This window comes from Mustelus asterias, chromosome 7, assembly GCF_964213995.1.
Source record: "Mustelus asterias chromosome 7, sMusAst1.hap1.1, whole genome shotgun sequence".
In the NCBI taxonomy this organism is placed as follows: Eukaryota; Metazoa; Chordata; class Chondrichthyes; order Carcharhiniformes; family Triakidae; genus Mustelus; species Mustelus asterias.
The window spans coordinates 29,917,762-29,945,231 of record NC_135807.1 but is presented as its reverse complement, the minus strand read 5'-3'; positions in this window follow the sequence as shown (position 1 = coordinate 29,945,231).

The window sequence follows — 27,470 nt, the reverse complement described above, 5'->3', positions numbered from 1 at the left end:
TAATACGAAATCTACAATAGCCTGTTCGCTAGTTGGTTCCTCAACATACTGGTCCAAAAAAAATCACAGAAATCATAGAAACCCTACAGTACAGAAAGAGGCCATTCGGCCCATCGAGTCTGCACCGACCACAATCCCACCCAGGCCCTACCCCCATATCCCTACATATTTTACCCGCTAATCCCCGCATCCCAGGACACTAAGGGGCAATTTTAGCATGGCCAATCAACCTAACCCGCACATCTTTGGACTGGGAGAAAACCGGAGCACCCAGAGGAAACCCACGCAGACACGAGGAGAATGTGCAAACTCCACACAGACAGTGACCCAAGCTGGGAATCGAACCCAGGTCCCTGGAGCTGTGAAGCAGCAGTGCTAACCACTGTGCTACCGTGCCGCCCACATTATGTACTCACTCCAGAATTTCATCATACACAGCACCATTGTTAATGTCATCTGCCCAGTCCATATGTAGATTAAAGGCACCCATCATTACTGTAACACTCTTGTTACATGCATCTCCAATTTCCTGTTTAATTCCATCCCCTACCTTACCACTACTGTTTAGAATCCTATAGACGACTCTCAAATGTTTTCTGCCTTTTTTTACTTACGTGTTTCAGGGGATATAGAACATAGAAGATTAAGTATAGTCGAGGCAGAGATCTGTCATGATGTAATTGAATGATGGAAAAGGCTGAAGAGGCTGTAAAGCCTACTCCTGTTCCTTTGTTTCCACTATCCAATTTTACCTGACTAACCTGAGGGAAGGCTTTTCCTATGAAATACAAGCAATATACTATTGTAAAGAATGGGTTTGGTGGAAATGTACCAAAAATAAATCTTCTACCCCACCCCCATCCCCCCAGTTGTTCTGTGAATTGCCAGGAATAAGTCCTGTATATTAGAAATGTAAGTATTTTAAACAAATATTATTATTTAAGTTATGATTGTGTGAGGAGACTAGTGGATTGAAAAGATTAAATTGAAGCTGCTGTATCAGAATAATCTGGCAAAAAGATACTGATATTTAAAGAAAATAAATGCATAGAACATTATGTAGTCAGCCTGCATTGGTGGGCCATAATGAGAAAAGTACATTTCTAATAGATTTATGTATACTTTGGGGCACTTTTCACTAATGAGCAATATTAAATCGACAGTAAAATAGATAGTAAACGGGCAGTTAGAGGCAAACAAGTCCAACGTAAAAATGAATGCCTGACTGCTGGCAATTATGGTCCAAATAATAACCAGTCTCTAGTTGGCACCATCTGTCTCCAATGGGGGAGCTGGTTACATGATCCAAGTATGGCAATTACTTCACTCATGGAGAGGGAAATAAATTTAGTAACAGTGTTTGCCTGAAACTCAGGAACATTCACCAAATGAGCCAGTTACAGCTCTAACTTCATCAATCTCTAATTGACAGAGGCCAGGTCAAGGTTGTCCCGATGTCTCAGCGTGTTTATTTAGTGGAATGCCCTGCCAGCATCAGTAGTAAATGCGCCTAGTTTGGGGGCGTTTAAGAGATCCGTAGATAGGTTCATGGACGAAAAGAAATTGGTTTAGGTTGGAGGGTCACAGTTTTTTTTTAACTGGTCGGTGCAACATCGTGGGCCGAAGGGCCTGTTCTGCGCTGTAATGTTCTATGTTCTATGATTATCAGAGCTGTAATAGACCTGGATCAGTTCTTGGCTAGCTGGCTGTACATGTGCCACAATTGGCTTCAGTCTTAGGGAGGAGAAAGTCCAGTCATAGTTCTCAGTGTTAATATCTCTATCTGGTGACTTCAATGCAAAAAGAAGTAGTGTCAATTTTTGTGTGCGGAACACCTGATTACACCCACTCGATAATGTAGGCAGGGAGCCCGATCGATGTTTGTGGCCTGGGCTCGATTAAAACCACCAGTGTTCATTTGCACCACTTATTAGGAAGCTTATTACTTGGGGGTGCAGGAAATCAGAATGGGAAAACTCTCACCTTAAAGGTATGGGAAATACAGTTAAATGGAGCAGCGAATCTCATGCCATGGAACTTTCATAAACTCACATAGCACCAAGGAGAAGAACCCTTGGAAACCTTAAAAGCACAAAACTATCAAGGGGCTGAATAAAATAATGAGTATTGGCAGCTACAGCGGACGATTCTATGAGTGAGTGCTCTTGTGGCCATTGCCGCACAGAAGCAATGCTGATTGACATGAAAATGGTCCTTGAGTCAATTGATGCTAGCTTGAATGTGTTAAATCAGGCCTCTCCTGTTCCAGGTAGAGCAATGATATCTAAATCAAAGTCTCCCTGAAAACCAGAGCAGACACCTCCAGTGGTCGAACAGTAATTATTTTTGGTTGTATGACTCCCATGTCACGACAGGAATAGCAAGATGAAAACTGCCTGTGGTGCAGACAGCTATCAGACTCAGCCATGATGACAGCCAGTTGAATAGGTTTGATTTGATTTTTTATTGTCACATGAATTGGGATACAGTGAAAAATATTGTTTCTTGCACACTATTCAGATGAAGCATACCATTCATAGAGTACATAGGGGAGAAGGAAAGGAGAGAGTGCAGAATATAGTATTACGTCATAGCTAGGCTAGAGAAAGATCGACTTAATATAAAGTAGGTCCATTCAAAAGCCTGATGGCAGCAGGGAAGAAGCTGTTCTCGAGTCGGTTGGTACGTGACCTCAGACTTTTGTATCTTTTTTCCCCCAACAGAAGAAGGTGGAAGAGGGTACATTTGGGGTGCATGGGGTCCTTGATTATGCTGGCTGCTTTGCTGAGGCAGTGGGAAGTGTAGACAGAGTCAGTAGATGGGAGGCTGGTTTGCATGATGGACTGGGCTTCCTTCACGACTCTTTGTAGTTTCTTCTGGTCTTGGTCAGAGCAGGAGCCGTACCAAGATGTGATACAACCGGTGACAGAGTTGGAAAGGAGATAGCTAGAGAAAAAGTTCCAGGAAAGAGAGAACAAGAGGGAGAGAGAATGAGGGTGGGCTCACCCGCAAACGATGCTGGAGATTAAATGAAAAGCTCGAGAAAGAGATGGAAAGGAGGCATAGGAAATTACCTATATTGTGAGGAAATGATGGTGAGGCCCCAAGCACTGTGCCCCAAGAAGGCAGAACATCCAGTGAGGCTGAACAACCCAGACAATTTCAGCAAAACTCTGCAGTGTGGCAGCAACTGAAAAAAGCTCAGAGCCTGCAAGAGGTAAATAGGCACATCAGTGATAAGGTGGCTCAGGGAAACTACCTGGATTTAACAAGCCTGTGATTAGGTCAAAAGAAAGGAAGGGACTGAACACGAGACAATATTGGCCGACACCTCCTTCTTTGCTAAACTAAACAGTGGACAGGGTCATTCTCAGATAGCAACACTGACAATGAGGGAACTGCCTCCCAGAGTCAAAGAGCCACATGGCAGAGCAGTAGAAGCTAGCCAGTCCCATGAGAGCCAGTGTGTACCAGAGGACACCGCACTCTGGGTGCCAGGCCCTGGAATCATTGGGCTGAGCTGCTCTTGTCCAGCTTAACTCAACTGTCCTGAGCTAGCTGTTTGGGGCTCAGTTGGTAGGGCTTTTGATTTATTGGTGGAGGTTCTCCCACATTCACACCGTAGACTGCAAGCCTTGTTCTGGCTTTTGGGTGGCGTCAAGCCTGGATGTCCTCAAGGGACAAAGAATTCCCCAATTTAGTCACTGCGGGAGTGGGCCAGTCCCAACGTCCTCCGGGACACACTTCACTCATCCTCTGAAGAGGAAACCAAGCTCCAGGCTAGCAGCCTGCCTTTGACTTCCATTTCTCAAAGTCTGACTTCAAAAAAGAACCAGGTATTCTGCCTACAGACTGAACTAATTTCCCAGATACAAGATTACTTTGTAGCATCTTCAATGGGCTCAACCTACAAACAAGTTCCGAGGAGTAAGACCAGGAATTCTAGAAACATAGAAAACTACAGCACAAAACAGGCCCTTCGGCCCCACAAGTTGTGCCGAACATATCCCTACCTTTTGGGCCTACCTATAACCCTCCATGCTATTAAGTCCCATGTACTCATCCAGGAGTCTCTTAAAAGACCCTATTGAGTTTGCCTCCACCACCACTGACGGCAGCTGATTCCACTCGCCCCCCACCCTCTGTGTGAAAAACTTCCCCCTAACATTTCCCCTGTACCTACCCCCCAGCACCTTAAACCTGTGTCCTCTCGTAGCAGCCATTTCCACCCTGGGAAAAGGCCTCTGAGAGTCCACCCGATCTATGCCTCTCAACATCTTATATACCTCTATTAGGTCTCCTCTCATCCTATGTCTCTCGAAGGAGAAAAGACCGAGCTCCCTCAGCCTATCTTCATAAGGCATGCCACTCAATCCAGGCAACATCCTTGTAAATCGCCTCTGCACCCTTTCAATCTTTTCCACATCCTTCCTGTAATGAGGCGGCCAGAACTGAGCACAGTACTCCAAGTGGGGTCTGACGAGAGTCTTATATAGCTGCATCATTATCCCCGGACTCCTGAACTCAATCCCTCGATTGATAAAGACCAGCACACCATATGCCTCCTTAACCACCTCCTCCACCTGCGGGGCCGATTTTAGAGTCCTATGGACCCGGACCCCAAGGTCCTTCTGATCTTCTACAGTACTAAGAGTCTTTCCCTTTATATTGTACTCCTTCGTCCCATTTGACCTGCCAAAATGGACCACTACGCATTTATCTGGGTTGAAGTCCATCTGCCACTTCTCCGCCCAGTCTTGCATCCTATCTATGTCCCTCTGTAACTTCTGACATCCCTCCAGACTATCCACAACCCCACCAACCTTCGTGTCGTCGGCAAACTTACCAACCCATCCCTCCACTTCCTCATCCAGGTCATTTATGAAAATGACAAACAGCAAGGGTCCCAGAACAGATCTCTGGGGCACACCACTGGTGACCAACCTCCATTTAGAAAAAGACCCATCTATACACACTCTCTGCCTCCTTTGGGCAATCATGATGTGGAGATGCCGGCGTTGGACTGGGGTGAACACAGTAAGAAGTCTCACAACACCAGGTTAAAGTCCAACAGGTTTATTTGGTAGCAAATACCATAAGCTTTCGGAGCACTGCTCCTTCGTCAGATGGAGTGGAAATGTGCTCTCAAACGGTGCAAACAGACACAAAATCAAGTTGCAGAATACTGATTAGAATGCGAATCCCTACAGCCAGCCAGGTCTTAAAGGACCTGTCTTTAAGACCTGGCTGGCTGTAGGGATTCGCATTCTAATCAGTATTCTGCAACTTGATTTTGTGCCTGTTTGCACCGTTTGTGAGCACATTTCCAATCCATCTGACAAAGGAGCAGTGCTCCGAAAGCTTATGGTATTTGCTACCAAATAAACCTGTTGGACTTTAACCTGGTGTTGTGAGACTTCTTACTCCTTTGGGCAAGCCCGTTCTGGATCCACAGGGCAGCAGCCCCTTGGATCCCATGCCCCCTCACTTTTTCTAGAAGCCTTGCATGGGGGACCTTATCGAACGCCTTGCTAAAATCCATATAAACCACATCTACCGCTTTCCCTTTGTCAATGTGTTTAGTCACATTTTCGAAGAACTCCACCAGGCTCGTAAGGCACGATCTGCCTTTGACAAAGCCATGCTGAGTGGATGTACTGTGGGCTTGCGGTGTTTTTTCTGTATTCTGTATGATAAAACTACCTGAATGAATCTTCACTAGACATTGACTTACTAGACTGTGGACTCGTGTGAAACCATAACTCTCATCTTTATTGTGGTCTTTGCCCTTTCTTTCCCTTCTCCCTCTTTTATTGTGTGAATGCCAAAGAAGTGAACATTGCGGAACGCCTCTGCATTTTGTGCGTTTGTAAAATAAACCTTATCTTGGGTTGATGTGGGGTTATTAATGAAACACTCCAAAACTGAAGGGCTGGGGAAAAATACACTATCATTTATAATAAGGGGAAAATCAAATCAAAAACACCTTTCTGTTCACAGACAGGTAATGTCAGGGCTGTTTAAATTATTCCTCCTCCTGTCTGTAACAGGTTGTTAATGCTCACACAAGGTGTGGTATTACCAGGCATTGGCACCTGTGGACCTATATCCCATAAAGCTGTCTTTGACTTAGAAACATAGAAACTAGAAGCAGGAATAGGCCATTCGGCCCTTCAAGCCTGTTCTGTCATTCATTATGATCATGCAGATTGTCAAATTCAATATCTTGATTCCCCCCCTTTCCCCCACCCCACTTCAAAAGAGAGGGACATATAAAAGAAAATGTAATTCTCTTTCCTATATTCATAAAAACATTAAAAAAAGCAAGTGAAAAATGAATTGCTCAATTGAACTTGTCCCTTCAAGACAAGTTGCAGCCTTCATGCATCAGCTACTCACGTCATGCAAGCCTCCTGGGAAAGACAGAACAAACATTAGAAAATTGGTGAAAAGTCTCAGAAATTCTTCTTCAACCCGCAAAATAAATCATTACAGCTCCAAACAACGTCATTACATCTTCACCTGCTCAATGTCCTTCAGTCACTCTTAGCAAGGGCATTGAGTACAAGAAATCATGTTGCAGCTATATAAAACCTTGGTTAGGTTGCATTTGGAGTATTGCATGCAAGTCTGGTTTCGACACTACCAGAAGGACATGGAAGCTTTGGAGAGAGTACAAAGCAGGTTCACCGGGATGTTGCCTGGTCTCGAGGGTGTTGGTTATGAGGAGAGGTTGAATAAACATAGAAACACAGAAAAACTACAGCACAAAACAGGTCCTTCGGCCCCACAAGTTGTGCTGAACATATCCCTACCTTTTAGGCCTACTTATAACCCTCCATCCTATTAAGTCTCATGTACTCATCCAAGAGTCTCTTAAAAGACCCTATTGAGTTTGCCTCCGCCACCACTGACGGCAGCCGATTCCACTCGCCCACCACCCTCTGTGTGAAAAACTTCCCCCTAACATTTCCCCTGTACCTACCCCCCAGCACCTTAAACCTGTGTCCTCTCGTAGCAGACATTTCCACCCTGTGAAAAAGCCTCTGAGAGTCCACCCGATCTATGCCTCTCAACATCTTATATACCTCTATTAGGTCTCCTCTCATCCTTCGTCTCTCGAAGGAGAAAAACCGAGCTCCCTCAGCCTATCCTCATAAGGCATGCCACTCAATCCAGGCAACATCCTTGTAAATCTCCTCTGCACCCTTTCAATCTTTTCCACATCCTAAACTAGGATTGTTTTCACTGGAAAGCTGAAGGTTGTGGGGAGACCTGATAGAGGTCTATAAAATTATGAAAGGCATAGACAGGGTAGATAGTCAGAGGCTTTTTCCTGGGCTGGAAGTGTCAGTTACAAGGGGGCACCGGTTCAACGCGAGGAGGGAAAGTTTAAGTGAGAGGTCTGGGGCAAGTTTTTCTCACAGAGAGGTGGGTGCCTGGAACATGCTGTCAGAGGAGGTGATGGAAGCAGGCATATTAGCAACATTTAAGAGGCATCTGGATGGGTACATGAATAGGGAGGGAATACAGGGATATGGACCGAGTAAGGACAAAAGGTTTTTTTTAGATTAGTTAGGGCATCATGATCGGCACAGACTTGGAGGCCCAAAGGGCCTGTTCCTGTGCTGTACTTTTCTTTGTTCCTTGTTCAATACAAGTTAAAAGACAGTCATTACAGGGCTACATTTCACATAGTGCTTCTATAACATGGAGCATCCGGCATTCATCCAGCTCTCAACTGAAGCATTGGAATGAATCAATATTTGCAGCGTGTTTGAATTATCTATTCTAGAGGTCAATGACTGTTTTAGAAAGAAATTCTCCTTGGATCAGCCAATCTTCCTGGAAAAGGGTCAATTATTGAGGTCTGTATTCATCTATAGTGAGAGGAGGTGCCAGCACTGAGCTACAACAGCTGAGCACTGTGGGGTCTTGCTTCAAAGCACCCTCCCAACCCAGAGGATGCCCGACTGCACCTTTGCCGATGCCGGCTCACCCGTGAACTTTACTTCAATTGTCTGACCCTAAAATTCTGATGGGTTGTGTCATAATTGGCCAATGAGGGGAACGTCCTGTCCCACCATGGCAGCCGAGGAAGATAAAGTTTATTTATTCGTGTCACAAGTAGGCTGACATTAACACTGCAATAACGTTACTGTGAAAATCCCCTTGTCGCCACACTCTTTCAGACTGTGGGAGGAAACCAGAGCACCCGGAGGAAACCCACGCAAACATGGGGAGAATTTGCAGACTCCACACAGACAGTGACCCAAGCCGGGAATCAAACCTGGGTCCTTGGTGCTGTGAGGCAGCTAACCACTGCGCCACCGTGCCACCCTTAATGATGGATTTTGAGCTTAATGATCCAGCATTACAATTCATGCTGAAGCCATTGATTTGATTCTGGCCTCCAGATCCACAGGTGCTGCGATCTGCTGCTACTTCCCCCATTTTCCATTGTTGATGTGGAATGGTCAGAGAGATGGTTCGATCATTTCTAAAATATTAACTATTGTCCTGACAGAATTGTGCTTCATTACCTTCAGTTTCAATCTCTCGACTGTTCTCCTTGCTGACATTCACATTTCAGCAATACAGGCAATTCAAAACTCTGCTGCTGCTTCATCTTCGTTCTCTCAGTATCCCAGTCTCATTGTCTTTCCCCAATCTTCTTCAAACTTCACCAGCTCTCCATGCCTTCACAGGTTGACTCTAAGTTCCTTGTTCTTGATTTCAAACCCCTCAATGGCCTCACTCCATCAAACTGCAGTAATTCTGTCCCGCCCAGTGACACCCGCAACACCTTTATTCCCTGCTTCTTCTGCCAGTTCCTCCAGGGCCCTCTGTTTTATCCACTGAGCACCACACTCTGAACATCACTCTCCCCCTGTCTGATTCCAAAAAATACCACTCTCTGCAAACCATCCTTTCACTTCTCTTAAGGCGAGAGGGAAAATACTGTTGATGCTGGAATCTGAAACAAAATCAGAAAATGCAGGAAAGTCTCAGCAGGTCTGTCAGCATCTGCGGAGAGAGAACAGAGCCAATGTTTCGAGTCTGGATGACTCTTCGACAGAGCTCAAACGAATCTCTGATGAAGAGTCATCCTGACTCAAAACATTGGCTCTATTCTCTCCCCACAGTTGCTATCAGACCTGCTGAGATTTTCCAGCATTTTCTGTTTTTGTTTCACTTCTCTCATTTCGGGAGGTCTTCCTGCCTGTGCGGACCACAGTTCATAGATCATAGAATCCCTACAGTGCAGGAGGCCATTCGGCCCATCACGTCTGCATCAGCCACAATTCCACCCAGCCCCTATCCCCATAACCCCATGCATTTACCCTAGCAAGTCCCCATGACACTAAGGGGCAATCATGGCCAAATCACCTAACCCACACAATTTTGGACAGTGGGAGGAAACCAGAGCACCCGGAGGAAACCGACGCAGACATGGGGAGAACGTGCAAACTCCACACAGACAGTGACCCAAGCCGGGAATCGAACCCAGGTCCCTGGCACTGTGAGGCAGCAGTGCTAACCACTGTGCTACCGTGCCTCCCAAAATGAAATGTATGAAATGAATGCCTTTGTTTTGCGACTATTGCTGAACAGATTTGGTTTGTGGCAGATCTTCCTTTCACTTATATTAGCTCACCTGCCACTAAAGGAGCTTCAAACCTGATTCATGTGGGAATTGTATTCTCTGGATGGGAAAGCAGCCATGCAAACTGTCGCAGCCAGCTAGGAGTGGTCGCAGGAGGCCCAGGCAATTTTTACGACTAACTGACTTTCTGACTAAAATAGCCGGAATAGGAGCAGGCCATTGGAGGCCACCTACTGGATCCGCTGGAAGTGCGGAGATTGGAGTGGCGGCTTCCAGAGCAGTTTGTAATGGGTGGGTACCTCTGGGCACAACAGGCCTCATCTTCCCTTGCAAGGCCTGGCAGAGCACTCCTGCTCCCCAAGGCCCCAATGGCCTTGATGGTCTGGCCAAGCCCTTGCTGTCTGGAGAGTCACTGTGGAGGCCACAGATTTCCTGGCTGGAATAGCCTCAGGGTTCCACAGAAAGCATTGGAAATAAATTACATTTAAAGTGCTGTGTTTTAAATCAAAGTTGGTGCATATAGGTTTAATATTCTCTTTACAGATGTGTGCTGCAGCCACTTAAACAGAGAAGAGCTTATTTGGGTATTATAGATATGGTTTAAAGCTGGATAAACCCATTTCGAGTATGTTTCTACTCACAGGTCACTTCAGTGTCAATCCGAAACAGCAGTTGGTCCATCCTGGAGTCAGTGGACAAGACAGCCCCATCAGTTTTGAAAGTAACAAGAAATGGTCTCCAAGGACGCATACATCAAAGGTTTTGAGGAGGGAAAGGTGGGCAGTATGAGGAGGGAGGGGGTAGCTGGTTTGATTGATGAAATAACTCCTCAGAGGCTGGTGTTTCTTTCCAGATTCCCTTTATTTACAAACTTTATTCCACTCCTAGAGTGCTTCATGTATAAAGTCAGAGTCTGGAGTGCCAGAAAACCTGACACGCCCACATTTATACACAGGTGAGCCTCCCTAATTGGGAAGGCAATTACGACCTCAATCAGAGAGCTTAAACCCCGCGAGGCCAGCCTTATTTGTCTCACTGAAGTCATTACAATTGACAAATCTATTGGCAACTCTCTGAATGTGGAAACAGTCAATAGAACAACTCTCCCACTGCCTGTGAGCATAAGGAGAAAAAGGTTCACAAGGTTCACATTCAGTCAGGTTAGGTCAGGAGGATGAGCCGAGCCAAGTGAGGGAGAAGTTATCCATCTTGAATGATAAGTTGGACTTAACCGGAAATGAATATTAGCTGGGCTCTCTAATATTCAATCATTCCACTCTGCCTAAGCAGTCAGTTGAAAATGATCCAATTGCCAGTTTAGAGGGCAGAAAGCCCTGCGTTAGATCTAAGTATATAACGGAGATCAGTAGCGAGCGACTGATCACAGGAAGCGTGGGAAGTATTTACAGGGGTTTACCAGCCCGAGTAAACCCAAGAGACATCGTAAGATGATGTAATGCAAGATACAATCATAAGATGATGCAATGTAAGTTACAAGATTTCACATGGAGCAAGATCTAAGACTAGCCCAGAGGACTGCAGCTGAAGTTAATCTTTTCATCATGCTCCTCACATAGAGCAAAATGGCTCAGTCCCTTGCAAAGGGGCTGAGAAAGTGAGCTCCGTGCGGGAGAGAAAAGGGGGAAGCAGAGAAAATATTAGAGTGATGAGAGGGTCAAAAGAATAAAATCACAGTGAAAGGGTCTTAACAGTCTTGGACAAAATGGGGTACGTGAGGGGAATTTGGGAGGGTAGAGGCAACGAGGGTTAAGGAGCAGCTGTACATAGACTGAATGTACAGCAAAGGAGATTTTTACTGGATGATACTGGATTGTCTAGTACTGGTGAAATCAATCTGTCTTAATGTGGTCAGCTCCCAGGGGAATTTCAATTATCTTCTAACAACTCTGCTTTCAAATCATGAACATACTGAAAATTATGAATGATTTACTGGCTAAGGCTTCCTGTCCACTGAAATGGCACCTCCAGCCTTAACTGTTTAATCTGATTCTCTTCATAGTGATTTCTTCATTTACTTTTACAAGCTGGATCTTTTCATTATCTCTCCTGCTGAAAGTACATGCTCACCGTCGACAGCAAATGCCCTCCAATATTCCTTACTAAGCGGTCATTCTTTAAAAGCGAGGTTATTTGACCTCAGAAAGTGCCACACTCAAACACACAAAAACTCAATCTGTCTCCCTCTCTCTCTGGTACAGCTCCTTTGATGGCATTTAAGACTGCATCGGTTGGCTAATATTTATCCTCGCACGAAAATGGAAAATGCTGGAAAATCTCAGCAGGTCAGAAGCATCTGTGGAGAGAGAATAGAGCCAAAGTTTCAAATCGGGAAAAGGAGTCATCCATCCTGACTCGAAACATTGGCTCTATTCTCTCTCCACAGATGCTGTTTGATCTGCTGAGATTTTCCAGCATTTTATATTTTTGTTTCAGATTCCAGCATTCCAGCACTAAGGGTGGCACAGTGGTTAGCACTGCTGCCTCACTGCCAGGGACCCGGGTTCAATTCTGGCCTCGGGTCACTATCTGTGTGCAGTTTGCACATTCTCCCTGTATCTACATGGGTTTCCTCCGGGTGCTCTGGTTTCCTCCCATAGTTCGAAGATGTGCAGGTTAGGTTGATTGACAATGCTAAATTGCCCCTTAGTGTCAGGGAGATTAGCAGGGTAAATACGTGGGGTTATGGGAATAGGGCCAGGGTGGGATTGTGTTCGGTGCAGTCTCGATGGGCCGAATGGCCTTCTTCTGCGCTGTAGGGATTCTACGATCCGCAGTATTTTGCCTTTTATCAGTTATTATCCTCGTTACGTTCAGGCCAATTGATGCAGCCTCAATCAGCTGGCTAACCCAGTACAAAGCAGGGGTCAAGCCAGTGACTGTTGTAGCCCATGTAACTCATTCCTGTGAGAGGCAATGTATTTACCAACACGGTTATCAAAGGGGCTGTCACAGTGTTTAATGCAGGATGGTGTAAAGGTTGGCACTGCCTTTCAGGTTTTTTTTGGTTCCTAAGCAGAAAAATGATGCTTGTAACTATGTCCGACTGCCTTAAAACAATGTTATTTGTTTTTGAAAGGTGCAGTGGATGATGATGTATGTGAAGAAAAGCCGAGCACTAATTCAACACATTCGTTCTGCTGCTAGGACTTCTGAGCAGTTGTCATCCAGGGTTTCAGTCTGAAACCAGGCGCCTGGGACTCATAGTTTTTCAATCGCTGTGAGCTATTACTGGGTCAGGTGGTGGAATTGAAAGTCTGCTCTGGGGCAGGCTTTATTCCATGTCTGCTCCTCGATTAATCACCACTAGCCAGTTGGCTGTGAAGTTGATGTAGCTGCAATGGTAAGAAAGCTGAAAAGTTTGAATGATGAAAAATATGCTTTATGCTGAGAGAACAAAAACCCTTTGTGGACTTCAGTTGCTTTAAAGTTTTTTTATTCTCTCTGTGCTGCTGGACCAGGCATGTTACCATTCCTTAAAGGGACACCGCCACTACAGCCAGGAGGAATGCTCACACTGACGCAACTTGCAATGGAAAGCTAACATCTCATGAAGATAGCATAGAAAGAGGCAAAGGCTGAAGGATAGAAAAGGCAAGACAGTTTAGCGATAGAAAAATAGCATTCAGCCTGTGTCAGGATATCGTTCAATTTATATTATAGAATCCAGAAGGAGGCCATTCAACCCATTGAGTCTGCACCGACCACAATTCCAACCAGGCCCTATCTCCATAACCCCACGTAACTCCTTTTAGTCCCCCTCACACTAAGGGGCAATTTACCATGGCCAATCCACCTAATTTAAAAGTTTTCAGAGGGTCTTAAAGAATTCTGGCAGGGAGAGTGGTTTTGGGAGAGAATCCTAGATAATTGAAGGTACGGTCAATGATGTGGCAAAGAGGCCAAGGTTAGAACGACAGAGAGGCTAGAGGGCTGGAGGTGGTTGAAGAGATAAAGAGAAGGGAGGGATTTGAACACATGGACGAGAATTTTAATTTTAATTAAAAGTCCAGTGACTGTGAGGCAATGTAGATCAGCGAGCACATGGATGGTGGGATACAGGCAGCAGGCTTTTAACAAAACATTAGTAATGCATGAATAGTTTTTCCACAATGGATCTTCTATCTTTAGAATACCAGATTTCATGATAAACGGCAATTTTTAGACAGTCTTGATAATTAGAGCAACTTTCTTAATAAACATTCCGGCAGGATTTTACAGCCACGCTCGAGTGAGACTGGAAATTCCCACCCGAGGTCAGTGGAGATTCAACTAGGATTCATAGAAATCATAGAATCCTTGGCGCTGAGAGGCAGCAGTGCTAACCAATGTGCCACCCGGGATTGATTCCCCCGGCTTGGTGATAATGATGGAGTGGCGGATATGCCGGGCCATGAGGTTACAGATTGTGGTTGAGTACAATTCTGCTGCTGCTGATGGCCCACAGTGCCTCGTGGATGCCCAGTTTTGATTTGCTAGATCTGTTCAAAATGTATCCCATTTAGCACGGTGATAGCCCTACACAACACAATGGAAAGTATCCTCAATATGATGACAGGACTTTACCTCCACAAGGACTGTGTAGTGGTCATTCCCACTGATACTGTCATGGACAGATGCTTCTGTGGCAGGTAGATTTGTGAGGACAATGTCAAGTAGGTTTTTCACTCTTGTTGGTTCCCTCACCACGTGCCACAGACCCAGTCTAGTGACTATATCCTTTACTGGGCAGCTCAGTCTGTAGTAGTGCTACGGAGCCACACTTGGTGATGGACACTGAAGTCCCCCAACTGGAGTACATTTTGTGAATACAAAGTACATTTGCCCCGACTACAAAAGTGACTGTTCTTCAAAAGTACTTCATTGCCTGTGAAGCACTTGGGTGATGAAAGAAAGTGTAAGGCACTATATAAATGCAAGTTCTTTTTTGTCTAAATGCAACATCAAACCAGGAATGCTGTCCATACAGTGCACGCAAAAGTCACCCCCTATCAACTTTGTCTTCATTTGCACCAGCATGGAATTCTGCAACATGAACTTAAACTACTTCTGGCCTATGGATGTCCATGGAGATGTATTGGAAAAGCTCCGATTATTTGTCTTCATTGTTTTCACTTACAGTCCACTGCTGGGGACTTATCGGGGAATAAAGTGCAATCTTACTAAGTTGAAAACCAAAGTTTAAAATGAGTAAGTAAGAATTGCTCTCCCAACAATATCATGAATTAATTTCAGTAGAACTTACAGGAAGACATTGCTACATAGAAAAATGCCTCAAGGCACAATACAGAGGAAAGATTTTGGAAAATGAAAAGCCACAAGAAACTAACTGATGAGTAAAGAGAGCTGGTTAACAGGGTAATCAAAACGAGGGATTTTAAAGAAGAGTTTTTAATGTGGAGGGAGAACTAAAGGCGGGATTTTCCGGCTACGCTCACCCCAAAACCGGAAAATCCCACCCGAGGTCAATGGGCCTTTGCATGGTCCGTCCCACCCTGCCCGCCCGCTATGATTTCTGTGGCGGGCAGGACAAGAAAATTCCCCCCCTAAGAGTTTTTAATGTGGAGAGAGAACTGAAAAGCAGCTGGGGTTTAGAAAATAAAGATTTGTATTTATATGGCATCTTTCTTAACCTTAGGATGCCCCAAAGTGCTTCACAGCCAATGAGTACTTTACAGGTAGTGAATGCTAAAATGTAGGTAATATAGCAGCCAAACTGTGTCCAGCATGGCCCCACAATAGCCGTGTGATGAAAGCCAGGTCAGCTGTTTTAGTTCTGAGGAAGGGTCATCTCGACACAAAACGTTGCCTCTATTCTCTCCCCACAGATGCTGTCACACCTGCTGAGATTTTCCGGCCTTTTCTGTTTTTGTTTCAGATTCCAGCATCCGCAATATTTTGCTTTTATATTAAGCTGTTTTAGTGATGTGGGCTGATGGATGGATATTGGTCAGGATACCAGTCAGAAGATTCCTGCTACTCTGAATTCTGCCGGTTTTCTAACACCCACCTGAGAAGGCAGAAGGAGCCTCGGTTTAATGTCTCATCTAGAACATAGAAAAACTACAGCACAAACAGGCCCTTCGGCCCACAAGTTGTGCCAAACACCTTCTAGACCTACCTATAACCCTCCATCCTATTACGCTCCATGTACTCATCCAGCAGTCTCTTAAAAGACCCTATTGAGTTCGCCTCCACCACCACTGACGGCAGCCGATTCCACTCGCCCACCACCCTCTGTGTGAAAAACTTACCCCTAACATCTCCCCTGTACCTACCCCCCCAGCACCCTAAACCTGTGTCCTCTCGTAGCAGACATTTCCACCCTGGGAAAAAGCCTCTGAGAGTCCACCCGATCTATGCCTCTCAACATCTTATACACCATCTAAAGGACAGTGTCTCCAGCAACAAGCCAGCATTCCCCATCACTGCACTGAAGCTTCAGCCGAGGTTTTGCACTGGAGTTGCTGACCACTCAGTCAAGGTTCGGAGAGGGAATTTCTGAAAGCAGGGTCCAAAACAATGAGTGGAGTGATTCATAGACCATAGATTATAGAATCCTACAGTGCAGAAGGAGGCCATTTGACCCATTCAGTCTGTACCGACCACAATCCCACCCAGGCCCTATCCCCATAACCCTATACGTTTATTCTAGCTAGTCCTCCTTACACTAAAGGGCAATTTAGCATGGCCAATCCACCTAACCCACACATCTTTGGATTGTGGGAGGAAACCCACGCAGACACGGGGAGAACATGCAAACTCCACGCAGACAGTGATCCAAGCCAGGAATCGAACCCGGATCCCTGGCGCTATGAGGCAGTAGTGACAACCACTATGCCACCGTGCCGCCCCAATTCATGAAGCATTTGGCTTGTGAAGCTCTTCGCTGGAAACACTAAAGTCAAAACTTTAGCCCAAAATGTGCACTCGCATCCAACACACAAAATGCATCTGGATTTAAGCTGCAAGCAGATGAATTAGATGGAAAACATATTAAAAGCTTACTCCCCTGTTATGTATTTGTATTTATTCCTCTTGGCTTACTGGAGCTCTGCTGTATTAATGTATGCACCAAAAATGATGGAATAGACCTCGTGGAGGAAACAGAGAAGAAGCAGCCATGGAAGAGATCACACATCATTAATAAAACTCAGTTTGTTTTTAACCAAAGTCTGTCCCATGAATCACGTCTCCAATAGACAACATCCCAGTTTTCCTTACCTGCTCCCCACCCCTTTCCGATAGGCTAGTCAGTTGGTAGAGATGACCCAGCAATCTACACTGTGTTACAGATGTTCAGTATTTCACGCACTAATTTTAATTTAGCCTTGCTGCTTTATCATGCATTATAACATTTCTCCCTCTCCTGGCTTCCTTTGTGTTGACACAATGATGCAAAATCAAGAAATTGTGAACAAAACAGACTGTTGGCATTGCTAGAGGTGCTTTTAATAGTTTTTTCATTTTTGCAACCATTGTCCCCCCATCTCCTCCTCCGCCCCCAACCCCCACCCAATCCTCCACCACCCAGAAGCATTAATTTCCAACGGAGACATCATCACAGCTGTCTGGTTAGCAAATGACAAGCTCATTGCAGCCTCAGGAGATAAAACTGAGTGTCAGAAATCAGCAGGTCTCAAAATCATATCAGATCAATGCATCCATCCTGTATCCCAGCAAAAATCATACATCAGGTCAACAGTCACAATACATGCCTCCTTTCTTTCATACTCCCATTCATTCCGTAACCCCCGGCTGAACTCTGCTCCCCACTGAAATAAAGCTCCTAGGTTAACTATCCAGGCACCAACTCTGTAGATATCATAGAATCCCATATAAACAAATTTATATTTGTTATCCTTACTCTGTCTTCTACTGCCTAACCAATCACCCTCAAAGGTGAATAATTTCCTTCAAATTCAGGATCTGTAATTTTAGCTAAAAGACTCTCATGTGGAACATTAGCATCTGCCTTCTGCAAGTCCATAAAAGCTACATCCACAGATGTTCTCCCATCTATGATTTGAATTAGGTCCTCAAAAAATAAAATAAATTTGTTAGACTTGACCTATCTCCTTTACAAATCCATACTGGTTCTTTCCCTTTCTCTAATCAGCTCAAATTTCTGTAAGTGTTCAATTATTTTGTCCTTTTCCAATAACATTCCGACAACAAATGTTAGATTAACAGGTCCATAATTTCTCGGTCTATCTCTTTCATCTGCTTGAATTATGGGACTGCAGTTGCAATGTTCCAATCTGGAGATGCACCTCTCCAACAATAGCTGGACCAATAGATTTTCGCCAGGGGAGGGGAATGGAAGGTTACATGCTATGGGCGCACATTTACCGTGTTAATTTTCAAAGTTGCAAAGTTTATTTATTAGTGTCACAAGCAGGCTTACATTAACACTGCGATGAAGTCACTGTGAAAATCCCCTACTCGCCACACTCCAGAGCCTGTTTGGGTACACTGAGGGAGAATTTAGCATGGACAATAGACCTAACCAGCACGTCTTTTGGACTGTGGCAGGAAACCAGAGCACCCGGGGAAAGTCACACAGGCACAGGGAGAACATGCAGCCTCTACTTTCTCAGAAGACTGAGGAAATTTGGCATGTCCACTACAGCTGTCACCAACATTTACAGATGCACCATAGAAAGCATCCTTTCTGGTTGTATCACAGCTTGGTATGGCTCCTGCACTGCCCAAGACTGCAAGAAACTACAAAGGGTCGTGAACAAAGCCCAGTCCATCACTCAAACCAACCTCTCACTCATTGACACTGTCTACACTTTCTACTGCCTTGGAAAATCAGCCAGCATAATTAAGGACCCCATGCACCCTGGACATACTGTCTTCCACCTTCTTCTGTTGGGAAAAAGATACAAAAGCCTGAGGACACGTACCAACCGACTCAAGAACAGTTTCTTTCCTGCTGCCGTCAGACATTTGAATAGACCTATCTCACATTAAGTTGATCTTTCTCTACACCCTAGCTATGCCTGTAACACTACATTCTGCACTCTCTCCTTTCCTTCTCTATGAGCGGTATGCTTTGTATAGCACACAAGAAACAATACTTTTCACTGTTTGTGAATACACGTGACAATAATAAATCAAATCAAATCGCAATCAGATGCTGCACAGAAAGTGACCCAAGCCGTGAACTGAACCCGGGTCCCTGGCACTGTGAGGCAGCAGTGCTAACCACTGTGCCACCAGGGATTGTTGTCAGTGCAGACTTGATGGGTCCCCTCCTGCACTGCAGGGATTCTATGATTCTATGAACCAGGAGTGACCAGAGGAAACCACTCCTCCGAATTGAAAAAGAACACAGGCATTCTCATGTGCTTCTCTGGCACACTTTGCAAAATGAGTTGGTGCAAAGAGAGAGAAACTGATCAATTTTATCTGTCTCAGTGTGTGCAAAAACGAAGCAGCTGTCCTGTAAGAAGATAATATCCACTGCAACACTGCCTTGTCAATTATTGGCTTCCGTGGGTAAACAAACACCTGTAGAGGTTGTAATCATACAAATCAGGGATAACAGATCCGCATTCTGGCACGGAAGAAATTGAAGAAATTAATTTGTTTCTGCGATTGTTTTAATAAAGACAAACGAGAATTGATGGGACTCTGTTAAACATTACAAGATCTGGCAGGTCAAACATTTCTGTGTTGTTATTCAGAGCAATGCTTTTAATAAGAAAGCAGCCATCTGTATGTGATACACTGACAAGTTATAATGGCAAAATTGATGTTGTTTCTCTGTCCTTCAGAATACAAGTGATTTTATATGGCCTTCCACTTTACTCCTATCCTCTGCCGTTCTGTGCTAAAAGAAACACGAACCCTCTGGTTCATTATCACCCAGACAACCTTTCCACACGTGAGTTCAGACGCAGGGCGTTGACCGGCTATTTGACTACAGTGTGGATCTCAACCTCATTTTCATCTATCTCTATTTAACCTTAACACAAACTGCGCCTTATATCGGAAAATGAGCAGGAATTCTGACCGGATTTTCCTCTCCCTAACCCATGGGCATTCAGGACGATTACTGCACACAACTTTGGTTGTGACTCAGTGTTCACACTGTTGCCTCTCTGTCCAGATGACCCTTTGTCAAAGCTGATTACGGAAGAGAAAATGCTGGAAAATCTCAGCAGGTCTGGCAGCATCTGTAAGGAGAGAAACGAGCTGACGTTTCGAGTCCAGACGGCCCTTTGTCAAAGCTTTATTTGACAAAGGGTCATCTGGACTCGAAACGTCAGCTCTTTTCTCTCCTTACAGATGCTGCCAGACCTGCTGAGATTTTCCAGCATTTTCTCCTTTGGTTTCAGATTCCAGCATCTGCAGTAATTTGCTTTTAAACCAACAAAGACCTGTTTAAATTGATTTATCAACTACACATCAGTATCTTCAAAAGATCAAGATCAATTTAGTAAATAGGTTAAGGAGTTAAAATTAATTAAATGTTAATGAATTACTTTGCATCACGTATTAACATTAGAGGAAGGGGGGTTGGTGCCAGACATCTCAAGGGAACTGTAACTGAACCAGGGAAGATGACTCACCAAAATTAATGTGAGGAAAAAATAGTAAGGAAGAAAATAAAGGCACTGAAGAGTGAGAAACTCTCAGGACCAGATAATTTTTATCACACTGGGTAAGTGGGCAAGAGCTTTGCAAACACCCTACCACTAATCTTCCAAAGATTTGATTTGGGAACCATTGCTTTAGATTGGAAAATTGTGCATGTCACTTCTGCTATTCAAGAAAGGATGCAACCAGTTCAGCCAACATCTGCTGCTGAGTATATAATTAAGAGTAAAGAATTTCATGACAAGAGGTGGCACAGTGGTTAGCACTGCTGCCTCACAGGGACCCGGGTTCAATTTCTGGCTTGGGTCACTGTCTGTGTGGAGTTTGTATGTTCTCCCTGTGTCTACGTGGGTTTCCTCCGGGTGCTCTGGTTTCCTCCCACAGTCCAGAAATGTGCAGGTTAGGTCCATCTACCATCCTGCATTGGGTGCCAAACATACACTTTGGCCATCCATTTTCCAATCCTACAATAACCACATCACCCTCTCTAGTGCAATCACATCCTTAATTTAGATGTTTGGGCAGATCAGGCAGTGCTCTGCCATATGCACCGCGAGTGTGTACCAATGGCCGTTACCTGCTGTGTGTTGCACAACCTGGCCCTCCAGAGAGGGGAAGCCCTGGAACAGGACGGTTTGATGCAGACAGCCCCATCCTCTGATGACAACCTTGATGAAGAGTCATGCCAGTGGGGTGTACATGCCAGTCTGCAGGAGGCTCTGCATGTCTTGAGAGAAAGAGAATCTCTTACATTGTGAGGATTCCAATTGCTACACGTTTCCAGCACTGCAACACTTTCTTGGCTCTTGCCACCTTCTCGTCTTAGCTTCACTTAATATTTCCAATTAAAAACAATCACATCACACACAGACAATGCACGAGTGCGCCCAGAGCATCATGCAAAATTATTTAATTACAAAATGTATCAACATTTTTCATTACTCTCAAATATGAAAAGCACCCATGTGAACCTATGTGTGGCTAATGTGACTTTTGAGTTTTCTTAGGGGTGCTGCAGCACAGTGTTGCCCCCCTCACCCCCCCTGGCTTTCAGCTGTGCTGGAAACAGGTTTCTGACCCTCATGCCCCTTTGCCTGCGATGACTGTGGCAGGTGCCCTCTATTCCTCTCAGGCTGTGAGGGCCTCGGTGTGGTGGCACGAGATGTTGCTCTGGCACCCGGAGGCATTTGTGCCAATGGCAGAGGGGCAAAGGACAGGTTGTCCTCATCAGAAGTGCCCTGCGAGTGTGACACGGTGGCACAGTGGTTAGCACTGCTGCTTCACAGTGCTAGGGACTCGGGTTCGATTCCAGCCTTGGGTTACTATCTGTGCGGAGTCTGCATGTTCTCCCCGTGTCTGCGTGGGTTTCCTCTGGGTGCTCCGGTTTCCTCCCACAGTCCGAAAGACGTGCTGGTTAGGTGCATTGGCCATGCTAAATTCTCCCTCAGTGTACCCGAACAGGTGCCAGAATGTGGCGACTAGGGGATTTTCCCAGTAACTTCATTGCAGTGTTAATGTAAGCCTACATAGGGTGGGAAGCCTACATAGGGTGGGATCCCCCCCCCCCCTCCTCAGGCCCCCCCCCCCCCCCCCCCCCCCTCACCCCGCGGTGTGTTTTGCAGCAGCAGCCTGCTATTGGCCAGCAATGGGATCTCCCAGTCCCGCCGCTTGTCAACGGGGCTTTGTGTTGTTCACATTCTCCATGGCTGGGGAATCCGCCATGACGAGGATCCTTCTCTAAATTGGCGAAAATGGGAAAACTTAAACTTTCCTGAGAAGAACCGAGACATTACTGTGACTCCAGGCTCCACACCCTCTTCTTGCCCTGGCTTTGTCGTCAGAGCTCAGTGACAAGGTGATGGAGTGCAGGTTAGAATGCATATCCGGTATCCCATCAGCGAGCTACTGGGTTTGACCCTCCGTGACACTGGTTACTCTTTCAGTGGAGGAAGCCATGCATTCTGAAGAGTGGGTCATCTCAATGCGCATGGCCTTGATGGACTCCTCCGATATGCATGTTGGTGCGCAGATCTCCTCTGGAATGTTAGGTATATCTCCACCTATCTCGCACTGAAGGTCCAGCATCTACCGCCTGATGCTCAATTCCAGAGGCTCATCATCATCAGACTTCAGCATCAAGGTCACCTCCAACACTCCTTCGAGAACACTACCTCTGACAGCTGGTCCTGTGACTGTAATGTGCTCTCATCAGTGTGTGGATTCCCACCGGCCACATTGCGCACACTGACCGAGCTACTTGTCTCTGCCCTGGTGCTGAGTGTGGAGCGATGCAACACTGCACCCTCTGAGTCTCTGTCTTCCTTCTCACTGGTTGGCAAGGGTCTCTTGGGACTATTGGCTGCTGCTGCCAGTGTTCGCTCTGTGAGGAAACAACAAAAAGGGAGAGCCATTGTCATTTGAGCTGAGTTCAGAGAGACACGCTTCCTCAAAACACAATCAGTCACCATGAGGGGATGGTAATGCCATGTCCAGTAAGGCATGAAGACAATATAAATTTTAGACCGCAGCATGCTCTGAAGAGGCAAAGTATTGATCGTACCCAATCAACCCATGCGTCAAAAACTCAAAACCTAGGGTGGGATCCCCCCTCGCCCCGCAGCAGCAGCCTGCCATTGGCCAGCAGTGGGATCTCCCAGTCTCGTCGCTGTCAATGGGGCTTCGTGTTGTTCACATTCTCCATGGCTGGGGAACCCGCCACGACCAGGATCCTTCCTTAAATTGGTGAAAATGGAAAGTTAGTAATCGGATAAAACTAAATTGTCAGGGCATTGGTGTATCCTACATCCTTGGTGACCCGGTGTCGAACCACTGGCTGCAATTCAACTGTTTTCCCGGCCAGAAAATTTTGGCCATCGCGTCTAACATTAGATGTGGTTCCATGATTGAATACGCTGAACAATGCCGATTAAGCTAAGAATTACACAGATAACCAGCCATGAGTGGGGCTCTCACTGTGGCTCACTGATATGCATTAGATGCTATATTATGTTTACACACAGGGCCCTGTCTTTTGCAGAGAGAAGGAGCATCTCCATGTATTCTGCCATTTTCAACGAAACAGAGGATTGGGGGTTGCAATTCCCTGGTTCATGTCCCATGGTTATACCTAACCAATCAGAGTCGACCTGCCGGGTTTGAAATTAAACAAAAGCTTGGCAGTGGAAATGCCAATCAGATTCCACTGGAAGTTTAAAGTGTGTTTATTATTCACAAGTAAGCTTACATTAACACTGCAATGAAGTTACTGTGAAAATCCCCTCGTCGCCACACTCCGGCCCTTTTCGGGTGCACTGAGGAAGAATTTAACACGGCCAATGCATCTAACCAGCATGTCTTTTTGGACTGTGGGAGGAAACTGGAGCACCTGGAGGAAACCCACGCAGGCATGGGGAGAACATGCAGACTCTGCACAGACAGTGACCCAAGCCGTGAATCAAACTCAGGTCCCTGGTGCTGTGAGGCAGCAGTGCTAACCACTGTGCCACCGGGAATTGTTGTCGGTGCAGACTTGATGGGCCGAACAGCCTTCTCCTGCACTGTAGATATTCTATGATGCTATAATCCAGGAGTGAGCAGAGGAAATCACCCCTTGTAATTGAACCCGGGACCCTGGCTCTGTGAGGCAGCAGTGCTAACCACTGTGCCACTTTGGGGTTGGGACAAGGCTGGCAAAGAAGAAGAGCACTCTGGGGGAGGATGACCTCACTGGGCCTGGAGGTCTGGAGTGCTTATACTTCAATGCAAGGAGCGTAGCAGGTAAGACAGACGAACTTAGGGCCTTAATGCTCACGAGGAATTTGGATGTGGTTGCGGTGACGGAGACTTGGTTGAAAGAGGGACAGGACTGGCAGCTGAATATTCCGGGGTACAAGTGTTTTAGGCGAGACAGAGGAGGGGCCAAAAGAGGTGGGGGAGTAGCAGTATTAGTTGGAGAGCATATTACAGCGGTGCAGAGGGAGGACAATTCAGAGGGGTCGTGTAACGAGTCACTCTGGGTGGAGCTTAGAAACAGGAAGGGCGCAGTCACTATGTTGGGGGTGTACTACAGGCCCCCCAACAGCCCAAGGGAAGTGGAAGAACGGATATGTCAGGAGACACTGGATAGGTGCAGGAAAAATAGGGTTGTTGTAGTGGGAGACTTCAATTTCCCTGGTATAGACTGGAAATCGCTGAGAGCTGGGACTCTGAATGGGGAGGAATTTGTAAAATGCGTACAGGAGGGTTCTTTGGAACAATATGTAGATAGCCCGACTAGAGAGGGGGCTATACTGGACGTAATACTGGGGAATGAGCCCGGTCAGGTCTTCAAAGTTTCGGTAGGGGAACATGTGGCAAATAGTGACTACAATTCTGTTAGCTTTAGGATAGTGATGGAAAAGGATGAGTGGTGTCCCAAGGGTAAGGTGTTGGATTGGGGGAAGGCTAACTTTAGTGGGATTAGGCAGAAATTGGCAGCTCTTGATTGGGAAAGGTGGTTTGAGGGTAAATCCACATCTGGCATGTGGGAGTCTTTTAAGGAACAGTTGTTAGGGCTGCAGGACAGGCATGTGCCTGTAAAAAAGAAGGATAGGAAGGGTAGGATTCGAGAACCGTGGATAACCAGGGAAATTGAGGGACTGGTCAAAAAGAAAAGAGAGGCGTATGTTAGGTCCAGGCAGCTAAAAACGGAGGGAGCTCTGGAGGAGTACAAAGAAAATAGGAAAGAACTCAAACGGGGAATTAGAAGGGCAAAAAGGGGTCATGAAATGTCCTTGGCAGACAGGATTAAGGAGAATCCCAAGGCATTTTATTCATACGTTAGGAACAAAAGGGTTGTCAGGGAAAAAATCGGACCTCTCAGGGACAAAAGTGGGGAATTATGCTTGGAGCCCAAAGAAGTAGGGGAGATCCTAAATGAATACTTTGCGTCGGTATTCACAAAGGAGAGGGATGTGTTGACTGGGAGTGTCTCGGAGGGGAGTGTTGAACCGTTGGAGAAAATCTCCATTACAAGGGAGGAAGTGTTAGGTTTGTTAGAGAATATAAAGACTGACAAACCCCCAGGGCCTGATGGAATCTATCCAAGGCTGCTCAGAGAGACGAGAGATGAAATCACTGGGCCTCTGACGCAAATCTTTGTCTCCTCACTGGACGCAGGTGAGGTCCCAGAGGATTGGAGGATAGCTAATGTGGTCCCGTTATTTAAGAAGGGTAGGAAGGATAACCCGGGTAATTATAGGCCGGTGAGCTTGACGTCCGTGGTGGGGAAGTTGTTGGAGAAGATTCTTAGAGATAGGATGTATGCGCATTTAGAAAGGAATAAACTCATTAACGATAGTCAGCATGGTTTTGTGAGAGGGAGGTCATGCCTCACTAACCTGGTGGAGTTTTTTGAAGACGTGACCAGAATAGTTGACGAGGGAAGGGCCGTGGATGTCGTCTATATGGACTTTAGTAAAGCGTTTGACAAAGTCCCTCATGGTAGGCTGGTGAAAAAGGTTGGATCTCATGGGATAAAGGGGGAGGTGGCCAGATGGGTGGAAAACTGGCTTGGTCACAGAAGACAGAGGGTGGTAGTGGAGGGGTCTTTTTCTGGCTGGAGGCCTGTGACTAGTGGTGTTCCGCAGGGCTCTGTATTGGGACCTCTGCTGTTTGTGATTTATATAAACGATCTGGAAGAAGGTGTAACTGGGGTGATCAGTAAGTTTGCGGACGACACAAAATTGGCAGGACTTGCAGATAGTGAGGAGCATTGTCAGAAGCTACAGAAGGATACAGATAGGCTGCAAATTTGGGCAAAGAAATGGCAGATGGAGTTCAATCCTGATCAATGCGAAGTGATGCATTTTGGTAGAAATAATGTAGGGAGGAGCTATACGATAAATGGCAGAACCATAAAGGGTGTAGATACGCAGAGGGACCTGGGTGTGCAAGTCCACAGATCCTTGAAGGTGACGTCACAGGTGGAGAAGTTGTTGAAGAAGGCATATGGCATGCTTGCCTTTATAGGACGGGTCATAGAGTATAAAAGTTGGGGTCTGATGTTGCAGATGTATAGAACGTTGGTTCGGCCGCATTTGGAATACTGCGTCCAGTTCTGGTCGCCACACTACCAGAAAGACGTGGAGGCTTTGGAGAGAGTACAGAGGAGGTTTACCAGGATGTTGCCTGGTATGGAGGGGCTTAGTTATGAGGAGAGATTGGGTAAACTGGGGTTGTTCTCCCTGGAAAGACAGAGAATGAGGGGAGACTTAATAGAGGTGTATAAAATTATGAAAGGCATAGATAGGGTGAACGGTGGAAAGCTTTTCCCCAGGTCGGTGGTGACGTTCACGAGGGGTCATAGGTTCAAGGTGAAGGGGGGGGAGGTTTAACACAGATATCAGAAGGACATATTTTACACAGAGGGTGGTGGGGGCCTGGAATGCGCTGCCAGGCAAGGTGGTGGAGGTGGACACACTGGGAACGTTTAAGACTTATCTAGACAGCCATATGAACGGAGTGGGAATGGAGGGATACAAAGGAATGGTCTAGTTTGGACCAGGGAGCGGCGCGGGCTTGGAGGGCCGAAGGGCCTGTTCCTGTGCTGTATTGTTCTTTGTTCTTTGTTCACTGCTATAGCACAGTTGGGCTAAATTTCATGCTGTGAATTCTATGCAATATCCCTCTATGATTGGAATATTCCCTGAGTGCCAAAGTCTCCAGCAAGACATTGCCTGGCTATTCAGAACACCTCTCTGCCAGTTCTTGAGGACGCAAACTTCAAAACCCCAGTCTGTAACACTGTCAAGTTGACTTTGGAAGCAATCAATAAGCTGCACAAACTAATAATGTTACAAGATAAAGGTCTTTCAGGAAGCTACCTGCTATATACCCTCTCTGATCTGGAGCTTATAAGGTTATAGTTTTTTTATGGTCACAGCTGGAAGCTGAGCCGTCTCACAAAACTAATTGTTGCCATCATAAAACTTGATTAGCAATGAGAGGAAAGAGCTGTACTTCGGAGATCATTTCTATCAGGAGGGTATTAGACAAGGAATAGAGGTGAGCATTGAAGGTGATTCCAGGCATAGGAATTTGTCATGGTGAATGGATATGAAAGTTAGTCTTCTTTCTTTGAAAGAAGAGATTATGACTGAGCCAGGCAAATTGCTCATTATTGAAAATAATATAAGTACCAATGGACATGAACATAAAAATCAAGAAATTATGGCTAAAAAGGAAAGTCTTGAAA